Source organism: Microtus pennsylvanicus, chromosome 2 (genome assembly GCF_037038515.1).
Source record: "Microtus pennsylvanicus isolate mMicPen1 chromosome 2, mMicPen1.hap1, whole genome shotgun sequence".
NCBI lineage: Eukaryota > Metazoa > Chordata > Mammalia > Rodentia > Cricetidae > Microtus > Microtus pennsylvanicus.
Window position 1 is genome coordinate 6,795,007 of NC_134580.1, and position 12,330 is coordinate 6,807,336.

General features: G+C 41.6%; 1 protein-coding gene across 7 annotated transcripts in view; it reads right to left on the reverse strand.

Moving 5' to 3' along the window:
- The window catches only part of Tnrc6b (trinucleotide repeat containing adaptor 6B), a 229,099-nt gene that overhangs the window by 175,540 nt on the left and 41,229 nt on the right, over nucleotides 1-12,330 (reverse strand). For 5 of the 7 annotated variants that reach the window (XM_075959836.1, XM_075959834.1, XM_075959840.1 and 2 more), the window contains exon 2: nucleotides 10,557-10,631. The exons of the other annotated variants lie outside the window; for them this stretch is intronic. The gene's annotated coding sequence lies outside the window, so the exon portion shown is untranslated. The remainder of the gene's footprint in view (nucleotides 1-10,556; nucleotides 10,632-12,330) is intronic. 7 annotated transcript variants of the gene reach the window in all.

Consider the following 12,330-nt stretch of genomic DNA (forward strand, 5'->3'; position numbering starts at 1 on the left):
AAGAGAGACGCCATGCTACCCGCTCCAGGGAAGATGCACGCTATGAAGCTCCAACCCAGGATGGACTTAGGCTAGAATCTTCCCGGTAAGACCGGTGCCACAGATTAATATTAGAGATGGGTTGATTGGGATATCAGAATTAGCCAGTAAGGGCTAGAGCTAAGGGCCAAGCAGTGATTAAATGAATACAGTGTCTGTGTAATTATTTCGGGTAAAGCTAGCCATGCGGCTGGGAGTTGGGGACGCAGCCCCGCCGCTCCCTATTACTACAAAACAGAGTGAAGCCCTGCCTCAAAAGCAAAAGAGAAAGGGAAGGAGGAAGAGAAGTCAACACTGGAAAAATGCAATAACCTATCCGGAAAGATGTGGCATGCACAGTGCTTCACAACTGTCTCCTCTTGGTTAGAGTGAAGATCACAGTCAGACCATGTGTAAGCACACTCAGCCCTTGTTCCTACTCTCAGGCCTCTGCGGCTCACAGCTGATGCTATTTCTCCCCAAGAGTCTCTAGACCCTTGCTTCCTCGGCAAGGGGCTCTATCCCTGGCCTTTCTTTTAAAACAAAAGTTTTACATGTATGGGTATTTTGTTCCCATATGTCTATGTACCATGTGTGTGTCTGGTGTCCAAGGAAGCCAGAACAGTATCAGATTCCCTTGAATTAGAATCACGGATGTTTGTTAGCTGCCATGTGGGTGCTGAGAATTGAACTCTGGTCCTCCAGAAAGAATAGCAAAGGCTCTTACTGCTGAGATATCTTTCCAGCCCCATCTAGGAAGTATTATCCTCACCTCTCTTTGTTTTTGTCCCCCCCCGCCACCCAGACAGGGTTTCTCTGTGTAGAACTCCTTCTGTAGACCAGGCTGGCCTCCAACTCAAGAGATCCGCTTGCCTCTGACTCCCTAGTGCTGGGATTAACAGCATGTGCCACCACCACTTGGCTCTTTACATCATTTTAAAAAAGATTACTTTACTTTATGTGTATAAATGCTTTGCCTGAATACATGTATATGTACCACATGGGCGCCTGTTGTAGCCCCTGGAAATGAGGTCATAGATAGTTATGAACGACCATGTAGGTCCTTTGCAGTGCTCTTAACCAGTGAGCCTTCTCTCTAGCCCCTCCCTGGCCCCTCATATCTTCTGGCCACTGACTAGGTTCATGACATGAACTAGGTTCGTGCTCACTGACAGAAGACAGAGACTGGCAGTTGCTGAGTAGCTGTTCTATTACCACTCGCTCTTATCAGGTGAACTTCAACTACAACTTTACTTCCTTCACCCTTCAGATCTACCTTTTTGTTTGTTTGTTTTGTTTTGTTTTTAAGCATCTTGTTCTAGTCTGACTTGCTTGACTCTTACCAGTCCCTGGTCTGTCAGCCATTGCTCCTCCCCTTCAATGATTCCTCTTCCCATCCCCAGAAACAATCATCTGTCTTCTGCCCATCCTCTGCCTTCAAGGCTTTAACCCCAACTTTTGTCCCTCTACTCACTCCTCAATCCATTATCTCTTCACAGTCATCATGGTCCAATTGGGTCTGGCCTGTTCTATTCCACACCTCAATTTTCTAACTTGTAAGAGTAGAAATGGCTAAAGCAGACCAATAAAGGATACTGAACTACCCAGCAGCTGGGGTGGCAGCAGACAACCTTACCATTGCTAAGCATGAAGGAGCAAGAAGCAGTGACAAACATGCAAAGATTGCTGTGGCTTTAAGTACAGACTCAAACACTAATGCTTACTTATGTGTGACCTTAAGAAAATTACTGCTTGTCTCAAGCTTGATGTCCCTAAGGAGACTTGGGAAGAAACATTTTTTTCTGAGAATTAGTGGCAAAACATTCGCACCTAGTACACAATACGGACAGCCACTGAGGAAGCCCTCTACTCTAAATCCCCACTTGCCAACAGACTTCCACTCTCAATTATATCTTGGCCTTTCCCTGTGACTGTGCACCTGGAGAGGAAGGCTTCCTCATCTTCCTGCACCCTTCACTTCTAGCTGCTCTCTGTCCCAGAGCAGGCATAGAAGCCTGCCTGAGAGCTCAGAAAGACAAGATATGTGGCTCTCAACCCTTTTTCTTCAACTAATAGCTGCCCAGGAAGCAGGCATTCTCCAGAAATATCGGACACCTTTACAATGCCTCTCAAGGCAAGTTAACTGAGTTATTTCTTTTTCTTTTGGTTTTGTTTTTGAGACAGGCTTTCTCTGTGTAGCATTGGAGCCTGTCCTGGAACTCGCTCTGTAGACCAGGCTGGCCTCCAACTCACAAAGATCCACCTGCCTCTGTCTCCTGAGTACTAGGACTAAAGGCATGTGCCACTACCAGATGGCTAGTTATTTGTTTTAATTATGTAGCTGAGGTTGGTCTTGAACTCCTGATCAACTTGCCTTCATCTTCTAAAAGTATTATGACTATAGGCATACACCAACACACCTACAAAGTCTGTTGAGTTCTGTGGTTTTGCGCTAAGAAACTCACTGCTCTGTATATAAGTTTAGTAACAGAAGCATCACCATGGCCCCTTGGATGACATCATCTTTTATTTCATTTTCCATCAAAAGGACAGTGTCATTTCTGTGCCCCAACCACCCAAACCTCTGGTGTATTGAACTAAAATTTATTTTTTTGTCTGGTGTTCTCAGAGGTCAAAGCATCAGATCCCCTGAGACTGGAGTTACAAAAGGTTATAAATTGCCATGTGAGTGCTGAGAGTCAAACCTGGGTCCTCTGCAAGAGCAACAAATGTTCTGAACCACTGAGCCAACTTCTCAGCCCTGAGACTGAAATCTCCATAAAATACATGGATTAAAATTTTAGGGCATTTTACATGTGGGATTTTTGAGTTTTCTGTTAAACTGGTCTTTAGGGAGGGACAAAGTGTTTTCTTTTACATTAGGCCAAGTGAGTGTTTGCAGCTGTACACTAACTTTTAGCTACTGAGTATTATAAACTATAGGCCACCCAGCATTTTGACCTCAGCAGTGACTGTAGTTATGGCAACTTTGTTGTTAGGTAAGTGGCTGTTTCTATAGAGACAGGGCTGCATGCATTACGCTCAGAGCCTTAGCAAAAGCTTAGGGGTTTTTAGGTCTCATCAAAAATAAGCCACAGCTTGTCACAGTGGTTGGTGGCACTAAAAGCTCATGTAAACTAAATGTCAGCTGTGCAGGTAGTCTCAGCATACACTGACCACTCTGGCCTAGCAAGCAAATGCCAGCTGTGCTGGCCTCAGCAAAGAGAACAGGGCATTAGCAGGCTTGGGTGGCTTCAGCGCACAGAGATTTCTGCCTGACCTTGAATTATGCCTGCCCAGCTTTTCCTAAGCCGGCTGGGCTGAGGCAAAGATTATATGGTGGACAAGAGACTTCCTTCACGCACGCCCTTTAGACATCAGAGAGTTAGACAATTATTTGGTGCCTATACGCTACAAGACAGCTGAACTTCAAACAACACAGGCATTATTACAAAGCCAGCGATAGCCATGCTTAGGTGTTTCAAAGAGGAAATGGAAATGAAGAGGTTTCTGACTATAATTCATGGGAGATAGGAAGGAAGGGTCTGGGCATACCTTGGCAGACCCAGAACTATTGGTTAAGACTGAGAGACAAAGGGCATGCTAGAGAAAGAAAGATCCCCGACCAATACTCTTGATATTTCCTTCCTCATGATACAATATCAATGTTTTATTATTAGGGATGTAAATTCCTGACTCATGCTGTCAGGGTGAAGTGCTTATCTGATTAGTGTGTCTAGAAGAAACTCAGCCTCAACTTGCGCAATCCAGCTCCTTTGCTGCTCCTTTACCTCGCAGACATCCATTCTGCTCTGTTCCCACTCTTCTAAGAGGCAAGCTTACCTCAGACTAGGGCTGCCATCTCAATATACCTGTGAGGTCCCAGAGTTCAGAATAAGAGGCCTACTTGTCCTCAGATAGAAGCCAGCTCTCTAAAGCCAATTGTACTCATAATGGAAGGGAAATTTTGATTCCCTACTTGTCTCACTCCTTGGTCCTATGCCTCTGTTAATTTAAGACTTGGTAGGGGGAGTATTATTTACTGGGTCCTCTTCTGTCCTAACTTATGTAAGCTTATTTTCCAAATTAAGTTCACTATTCTGTATCAACCTTTCCTTCCTCATATCCCCATTCCCATGATTCTGGTAGCAATCTTTACCTTCCCAAACTCTTCACTAACCTCCTTTCTTCCCATACATACCCTTTTCTGCAAGTCACACAGGGAAATGTCCCTATTCTGTCCACATAACACACTATCTCTCTGTGCATTTCCAGGTCACACCTGCCTGTTTGGATCTCACATGCCCCCAGGTATCTATATAGTAAGAGCCTGGTTCTGTGACAGACTTGGAAGGTGTTTGGGTCTAGAAACCTTTGGGTCTGTGAGAACATGCTCTTAGAGTGGGATGGGGGAATACTGGTCTCTTCTTTCTTTTGTTAACACAAAGTAAACAGTTTTGTCCTAACAGGAGGTATTGCCACAATATACTGCCTTACTCAGAAGTCATGGGCTAAAACCTCAAAAACCCTGTATCAAGACAAATCTTTTTTCTTTCCGTGTTAATTACCTTGTGCATTTGTATGGTGACAGAAATCGAACTATGAGGGCCCACAGATGTGAACCTGTTTCACCTTGACTAGAGGCCAGAGAGTTTGAGGTTATTTTTGCTCTTTCAAAGTTGTTGACAACAGATGTCCCTACAAATGAGAGATTCTGACCTAGGTTGTGGTTAATTAGTATTCTGGGTATAGAGGTAGATCTGCTCTACCTGGACCAAATTCAAGTCTAGTCCTTACATCATGGTAATAAAGTCTGTTACTTTCCCTTACCCTTTGGAAGTAAAGTATATAAGCATGTGGAGAATAAATGAGGACAAATTCAGGATTCAGTAACTACTTTCTTTTCCCTCCCGATGATGCTCTGTGTTTCTGCCTCCCATTTCTATTATATCTCTATTCCTTTTGCTTAATAATTCTAATCCTCGGGACTGGAGAGATGGCTCAGCGGTGAAGAGCATTGCCTGCTCTTCCAAAGGTCCTGAGTCAATTCCCAGCAACCACATGGTGGCTTACAACCATCTGTAATGAGGTCTGGTGCCCTCTTCTGGTCTGCGGGCACACACACAGACAGAACATTGTATACATAATAAATAAATAAATATTAAAAAAATAATTCTACTCCTCACACTCCTACCCTAGAACGTATGAGTTTCACCAAGGCTTGTCTTCGATAGACCCAACGTGGTGACTTCGACATTTAACAATACCCTTGCACTTACCCACATCCTTTTCTTCTAACATCCTTAATTTTTATTTCTAAAACTCTTTCCTGATTTTTCCACTAGTGTACTTACTTATTGTATCTCATCTACAATCTGTCTTCTTCTTTGTTGTAGTGACATTGTATTTGTATTTTAATAAATAAACCTTGCCTGAAGATCAGAGTGCCAGGGAAAGGTGGCACACCTTTAATCCCAGGATTTGGGAGACAGGCAGACAGCTCTCTGTGAGTTCAAGGCTACCCTGGGCTATACAAGATTGATCCAGAAACAGATCCAGGTGGCGGTGGCTCACATCTTTAATCCCAGCACTAGGGACATGGAGACATGAGCAATATGACTGGGCAGAGAAAGGAATATAAAGGGGGAAAAGACAGAAACTCACTGAAGTGTGGAGTCTGAGGTTTGGTGGAGACAGTGCAGTCTAGACAGTCTAAGGATCACCCCTTCCGTCTGAGCACTGGTAGAGGTAAAAGGTCTTTAATGGCTTATTGCTCTGTTTTGTTTCTCTGATCTTTAGCATTAACACTGTATCCGTCTCTGGGATTTTGTTATTTGTGCTACACTTTGTCCCTTATTTTCACTCACCTTTTGTTTTTCTTTTGGAATTAATCTTACTAGTTTTAAATATGTTTCCTTTAGTCGGGTGTGATGTTCAGGAAGCAGAAGAATACTAATCTCTATGAGTTCTAGGTCAGCCTGGTCTACATGGCTAGTTCCAGAGCACCTAGGAGAAATGATGAGACCCTGCCTCAAAAAACAAAACTAAACAAAAAAAAATGTGTTTCCTTTTAAGTCTTGACAGGTTAGGAGTACAACTCAAAAGCAGAGTGTGTGCTTAGTAGTCACTAGTGTCTGGGTTCAACTGCAGAACCCAAACAAAACCCCACCCCTAAAAATCCTATATACTGAGACATGGCTTGATGATTTCAGAAAACCTGAATTTGACTCCCTGCACCAGAATTGGGTGGCTGACAATCCTACACATCTTCTACACTTCTGGTTTCTGTACACACATGCACACCCATACAAAGGCATGCACACACACATTCATTATTAAAAAGAAAAAATAAATATTTGGAAAAAATCTACCTGCAAACTTTAATGACATTCTTGCTTCAAAATGTAGCTTAAAATCATTCTTGAGGATCCAAGACAGTTTTACTGTCATTTTGACAAAACAGAATGCAATACTTAAAAGTACATAGTGAAGTAGGGCTGTCATCTGGGAACTACTGAAGGGTGTGTAAGGTATCAGTGGTTGAAAAATCAATATAAAAATTCACTGGAAGGAGTAACCAGAGGTGGCAAAGTTGTCCTGATAAGTGTGGTATTTGTTCAACTTGCTTCAGCAGAACATTCCATCATCTTATCATACATTTAAATAATGGATAGTCTTGACCTGGCACTATGCTCAGCACTCACAGGACAGCAGCTTAGTAACTGATAATTACCATGTGAGTAATGTTATATACATCCTGTGAATGTCTTCTATAAAACTAGGCAAGTATGTTGGAGTTGTCAAAGCTGTCTAGGCTTCAGCCTCCACTCTCTCTAGCCTTACCTGCTCGCTTTGTTCCGGCATAGTGAGTGACCTACATCCTGCATCACCAATATGCCAGCTGCATTAGGCTTCCATATTTCTGTTCATATTCTTTCCTCTGTCTCTCTCACCCATGTTGTCACCAATACTTACCATCTAAAGGTCAGCTTATGTAAAGTATTTCCTGACCCATCTCTGAGTGGAAAAGATGGTTTCCTCAGTGAGGCATGTCTGAATTCTTTGTTTGTTTGTTTGTTTTTCAAGACAGGGTTTCTTTGTGTAGCCTTGGCTGTCGTGGAACTCACTCTGTAGACCAGGCTGGCCTCTGCCACCTGAGTGCTGCGATTAAAGGCATGCGAAACCACTGGCCAGCCTGTCTGAATTCTATTATGAACCTTTAATATCTTTCTAGATTTTTTTGCTCATAGAGATTCTCTATGTAACAGCGATGTTTCTAAACCCTTGAAATAAAATATTAGAACTTGTTCATCTCTGTACTCAGTTTACTTAAAACTGTACAACTGCAGCTGGACAAAGTGGTGCACACCTTTATCCCAGCACTCGGGAGGCAAAGGCAGGCAAATCTCTAAATTCAAAGTCAGCCTGGTCTATACAGATTGAGTTCCAACCAAGGCTACATAGAGAAACCCTGTCTCAAAACAAAACAAAACAAAACAAAAAACCCTGTACATTTGATAGACATTCGGTGAGTTTCTATGTAGGCACAAATGAATTAACCAACTGAAGTGCTTTTTATTTAAAATGTTAAAATATAGGGCAACAGTTAAGAGCAAACACGTGGATATTCACAACCAGCAATACCTAGTTTCAGAGGATCCAATGCTCTCTTCTGAGCTCTGTGAAAGCAAGGCACACACATGACATATTTGCAAGCATGACACTCATACACAAAGAATAAAAATTAAGTTTTAAAATGTTATTTCCTAGCTCTGGTGTGCTATTGTGTAGCAGGGTAATTGCAGATGATGATTATACACTATATTTTAAAAAGCTAGATGGGGGCTGCAAAGATGACTCAGAAGTTAAGAGTGCACACTGCTCTTGCTGAAGACAGGAGTTAGTTCCCAACTCCCACGTGGGCTCATGAGCACTTGTAACTCCAGCACTTGCCTCAGACCTCTAAGAGTACCTGCTCTCACCAGACACCCTCCAACTCATAATTAAAATAAAAACAAATCTAAAAGGAAAAAGCTAAAGAGAAAGGTTGCCAATGTTTTCACCATAAAGATGAGAACTATTTGAGGAAGTAGATTTATTTATCCAGACTTAAACAGTGTACAATGCATATACATATCAAAACAGCATGTGTACCCCTTAAGTATGCATGATTTTTCTATTTTTATATTATCTGTTTAAAAACATCCAAAGTTTGTAAGAAGTCTGTAGCTGCTGAATGACATCAGTAAGACACGGACGGCTACCAGTGCAGTAACAGCAGGTTTCTCAACTAAGATTAGAAAAGACCCTGCAGAGGACACAGGAGAAAGGACAGCAGGGAGGTAAAGCATCTGTGTCTCCTTCCTCGTCTAGATGCTGAAAGAAGAGGAAAAAAAGCAGAAACCAAGACATAAAATGACAAACCACTGTTTATCCAGGAAACAAAAACAGTCTTCTACAGTGGTGGCACACACCTTTAATCCCAGCACTCGGGAGGCAGAGGCAGGCGGATCTCTGTGAATTCGAGGCCAGCCTGGTCTACAAGAGCTAGTGCCAGGACAGGCTCCAAAGCTACAGCGAAACCCTGTCTTGACAAAAAACAAAACAACCAGTCTTCTAGAAGAGCAGGCACAGAGTTGATACACAGTTTGCCTAGTATGTGCCTAGTTTGCCTTGGGTTTGATGCCAGCACCACTAAATAAGATAACTCAAAACAAGACTTACACAGGGATTTACTATAGGACAATGGTCTTGTATCCTATAAAGATCTGTTACTCGTATGACTGGCCAGTAGCCAGGCAGGAATTATAGCTGGAGCAATCAGAAGAGGATAATTCTGGGAAGAGAAAAGACTCAGTCTACAGTCATCACCCAGATGCAGAGGAAGCAAGATGAGAATGCTTCACTAATATAAGGTACCAAGTCACATGGCTAACACAGACAAGAATTATGGGTCAATTTAAGATATAAGAGTAAGAAGCCTGAACCCTGATTGCTCTTCGAGCTGATGAGGGAGAGGGACTTGATGGGGGAGGGGGAGGGAAATGGGAGGCGGTGGCAGGGAGGAGGCAGAAATCCTCAATAAATAAATAAATTTTTAAAAAAAAGAAAAAAAAAAGAGTAAGAAGCCTGAGTTAATAGGCCAACCAGTTAATAATTAATGTGTGTTTCTTTGGGACTGAATGGCTGAACCAGGCAGGACAGAAACTTCTGTCAACAGGAATTCTGTATTAAACAATACTGACTGAAAGACTGAAATTAAGTTTTGTTTTATTTATCCATTTATCTATCTATTTATTTATTTATTATACACATGCCATAAGAGGGCACCAGGGATGTCATTATAGATGGTTGTGAGCCACCATGTGGTTGCTAAAAATTGAACTCAGGTCCTCTGGAAGAACAGTCAGTGTTCTTAACCTCTGAGCCAGCTCCCTGAAATTAAGTTTTGAAGGGGTCTATAGGCCACAGGAGCAGATTCAGCAAAGTGACTTGTTAAATCTCTTTTAGTAGACACATGTGGGCTGGAGCAGTAAGGACTGCCCACTTAAATCTTCAGTTGCTAATCCTAATAACTAACTTCACAAAAAATGAATCAAATATCAGTATCAATCTGAATGCCAGTACATTTTGTGTTTATGTGTGTGGTATTAGGGACCAATTTGGGCATCAGGCATTGTAGGCAAGCACTCTACAACTGAGCTACATCCCAGTCTCAGTACTAGTGTATTTTAAAAGAAATAGCTAAAACAAGAATGCAAAAAGCTGAAACCATGAACATATTTGCATTTCTAAAAGGATGTAGAAAATTCGGGGCTGCAGAGATGGCTCAGTATTAACAGCAGGACATAGGTGTGGTTCCCAGAACCCATCTGGCAGCTAATAGCCATCTGAAACTCCAGTTCCAGGGGATTAGACAGCCTCCACCAGCACTACATACATTAGCACAACAGACACATATGCAGGTAAAACACCCATATACAAGAAATAAAAATGAATTGTCAGGCATGGTAGCAAATGTCTTTAATCTGAGCACTTAGGAGGCTCACTAGACAAGTCCTTGTGAGTTCGAGGCCAGCCTAGTCTACATAGTGAGTTCCAGGACACCCAGGTTTATGTAGAGAGACTATTGTCTCAAAAAAGAAAACAAAACAAAAACACAAAACACAATTAAGTCTATTTTCAAAAGAAATTCTGAATTATAAAATTTATTTTTTAATCTCTTCCCGCCCCCCTAATCTGTAAGAGTGTTTGCCTACATGTTCATCTCTATACCACATATGTCCCTGGTGCCAAAGAGGATGAGAAGATTGCATCAGGTCCCCTGCAACTAGAGTTACAGACAGTTATGAGTCAGACTGTGGGTGCAAGAAACAGAAGCCAGGTCCTCTGGAAGAGCAGCCAGGGTTCTTAAAACACTGAAGCATCTCTCCAGCCCCTAAATAAATCTTCTTTTAAAAAAAGAATTCAAGAAAGAAGTCTTCCCATATACTTTCCTTTTTTAAAAAATGAAATGAATTACTGAAGATAAAACTTACCTTTGACAGTATCCTGGGGCAACACAAGCCTGAGACGATCAGTCTAGGTTACATTCAGTGCAAAGAGCCAAAACCCTGAAAAGAAAAAACTGGCAATGAACCATACAGACAACGTAAGCTGTCTAGAGAAGTAGCAGAATAGGCAATTTCCTATGAATCCACTCTTCCATTTACAGTTTGTGGGCAGTGGCCTAACTTTGCAAACGTCTTCCTCAAGGCTTCTTTCAAAGTTAAGTAAAAAAAAAAAAAAAAGTAAACTGTAACACAAAGTGCTGAACATCCATTCAATAAAGGCCAAATTGTGATCAGAAATGCAAAGGCTGGGGAGAATCTCCCTGGTGCACTTGCCTAAGGTGTGAGGTTCTGGTGCCATAATATCAACATATGAAACAGAACAGTTTCTGAAATGGCATTACAATCTGTGCTCACTCTTTACTATTTTCTTTTTTAACAAACTGAGTTTTTGATTATGTGTTTACATCAAGGAGAAAAAGCATGTTTACAAGAATGAGAAAAGTGCTCATGTGGAGGTAAGAGGATAATTTTCAGTTAGTTCTCTCCTTCTACCTTGATGTAGGTTCCAATTAAACTCAGTTTGTTAGGTGAGCACCTTATGTGCTGAGCATCTCTTTTTTTGGTTTGTTTGTTTACTAATAGCATTTCCCCATATGAACCACAATAATGACCACCATGACATAATAACCTGATAGTTCAATAGTGGCATGCATACCTTGGCAGTAACCAATAGCCTGTTAATTTTAAGACCTGGCCAACAAAAGGAAAAGTCATACCCGGGACTGAAAACGAAGCCAACTACCTGGAGCTGCTCAAGTCATGGATCTTGGAGAATCTACAACTGCCATTTTACTAAGCAAGCATAATCCCTTCTACATTCTAAATATTTATCCTGTACTCACACTCCTCATCAAAGAAACTTTTCTTTGCAACTGATGGAAACCATTATAAAAAAAACCCACAACTAATCAAAATGTAGAGAACAAGACAAGTGATGCCCATTCCCAACTGATACAGTTACAACACAATTCTTGTACCTAAGGCTCAGGGCTCATTTCAGAAGAGGGGCTGGAAAGATTATAAGAACCAGAGGAACAGGAAATTTGCTTTGAGAGTGCTTCTCCTAGAAATGTCAGAGAGGCTATATCCCTTAAGCCTCATCAACATGAATGCCTAAAGATCTGCACAATGATGACACCAATGGTCACACTAACAGGGAATGGGGAAAGCTTTGAGAGCTTCAACTCTAGACAAAGAGCTATGGGCAACTGGGGAATGCTGAGCGTAGGAGAAATGATCTTCCCCTAGGAAGAGCTCCATATAATACCAAGTGGACCACCCTGAGATCATATACATATACAGATAACATTATATATACTAAGCAGATTGTATTTATATATTTAAGAACACACACACACACATGCAGTAATAATTAAAGATAAAGAAGTCATGAATTTGAGAGCAGGGGGCATGCATAGAGATTGAGGGGGGAAAAGAGAAGGTGGGAATTGTGTTATAATTTCAAAGAATAAAAAATGATTTGACCTTTGTGTATGCTGTGGCTTAAAATGAGTAAGTAAGTATCTATTACCTTTAGTGCAGATTTTTAAAATGAACTGGCCAGATCCATTTCTCCACTGTGCAATCCAATTTGCATCTGTCCACCACACACAAACTAATTGCTGCTGAAGCCTTTTGTTGATTCTCTTCCTGTCCTGTTTCAGTCTCTCTAGTGCTAAGATTACAGGCATGCCACAAT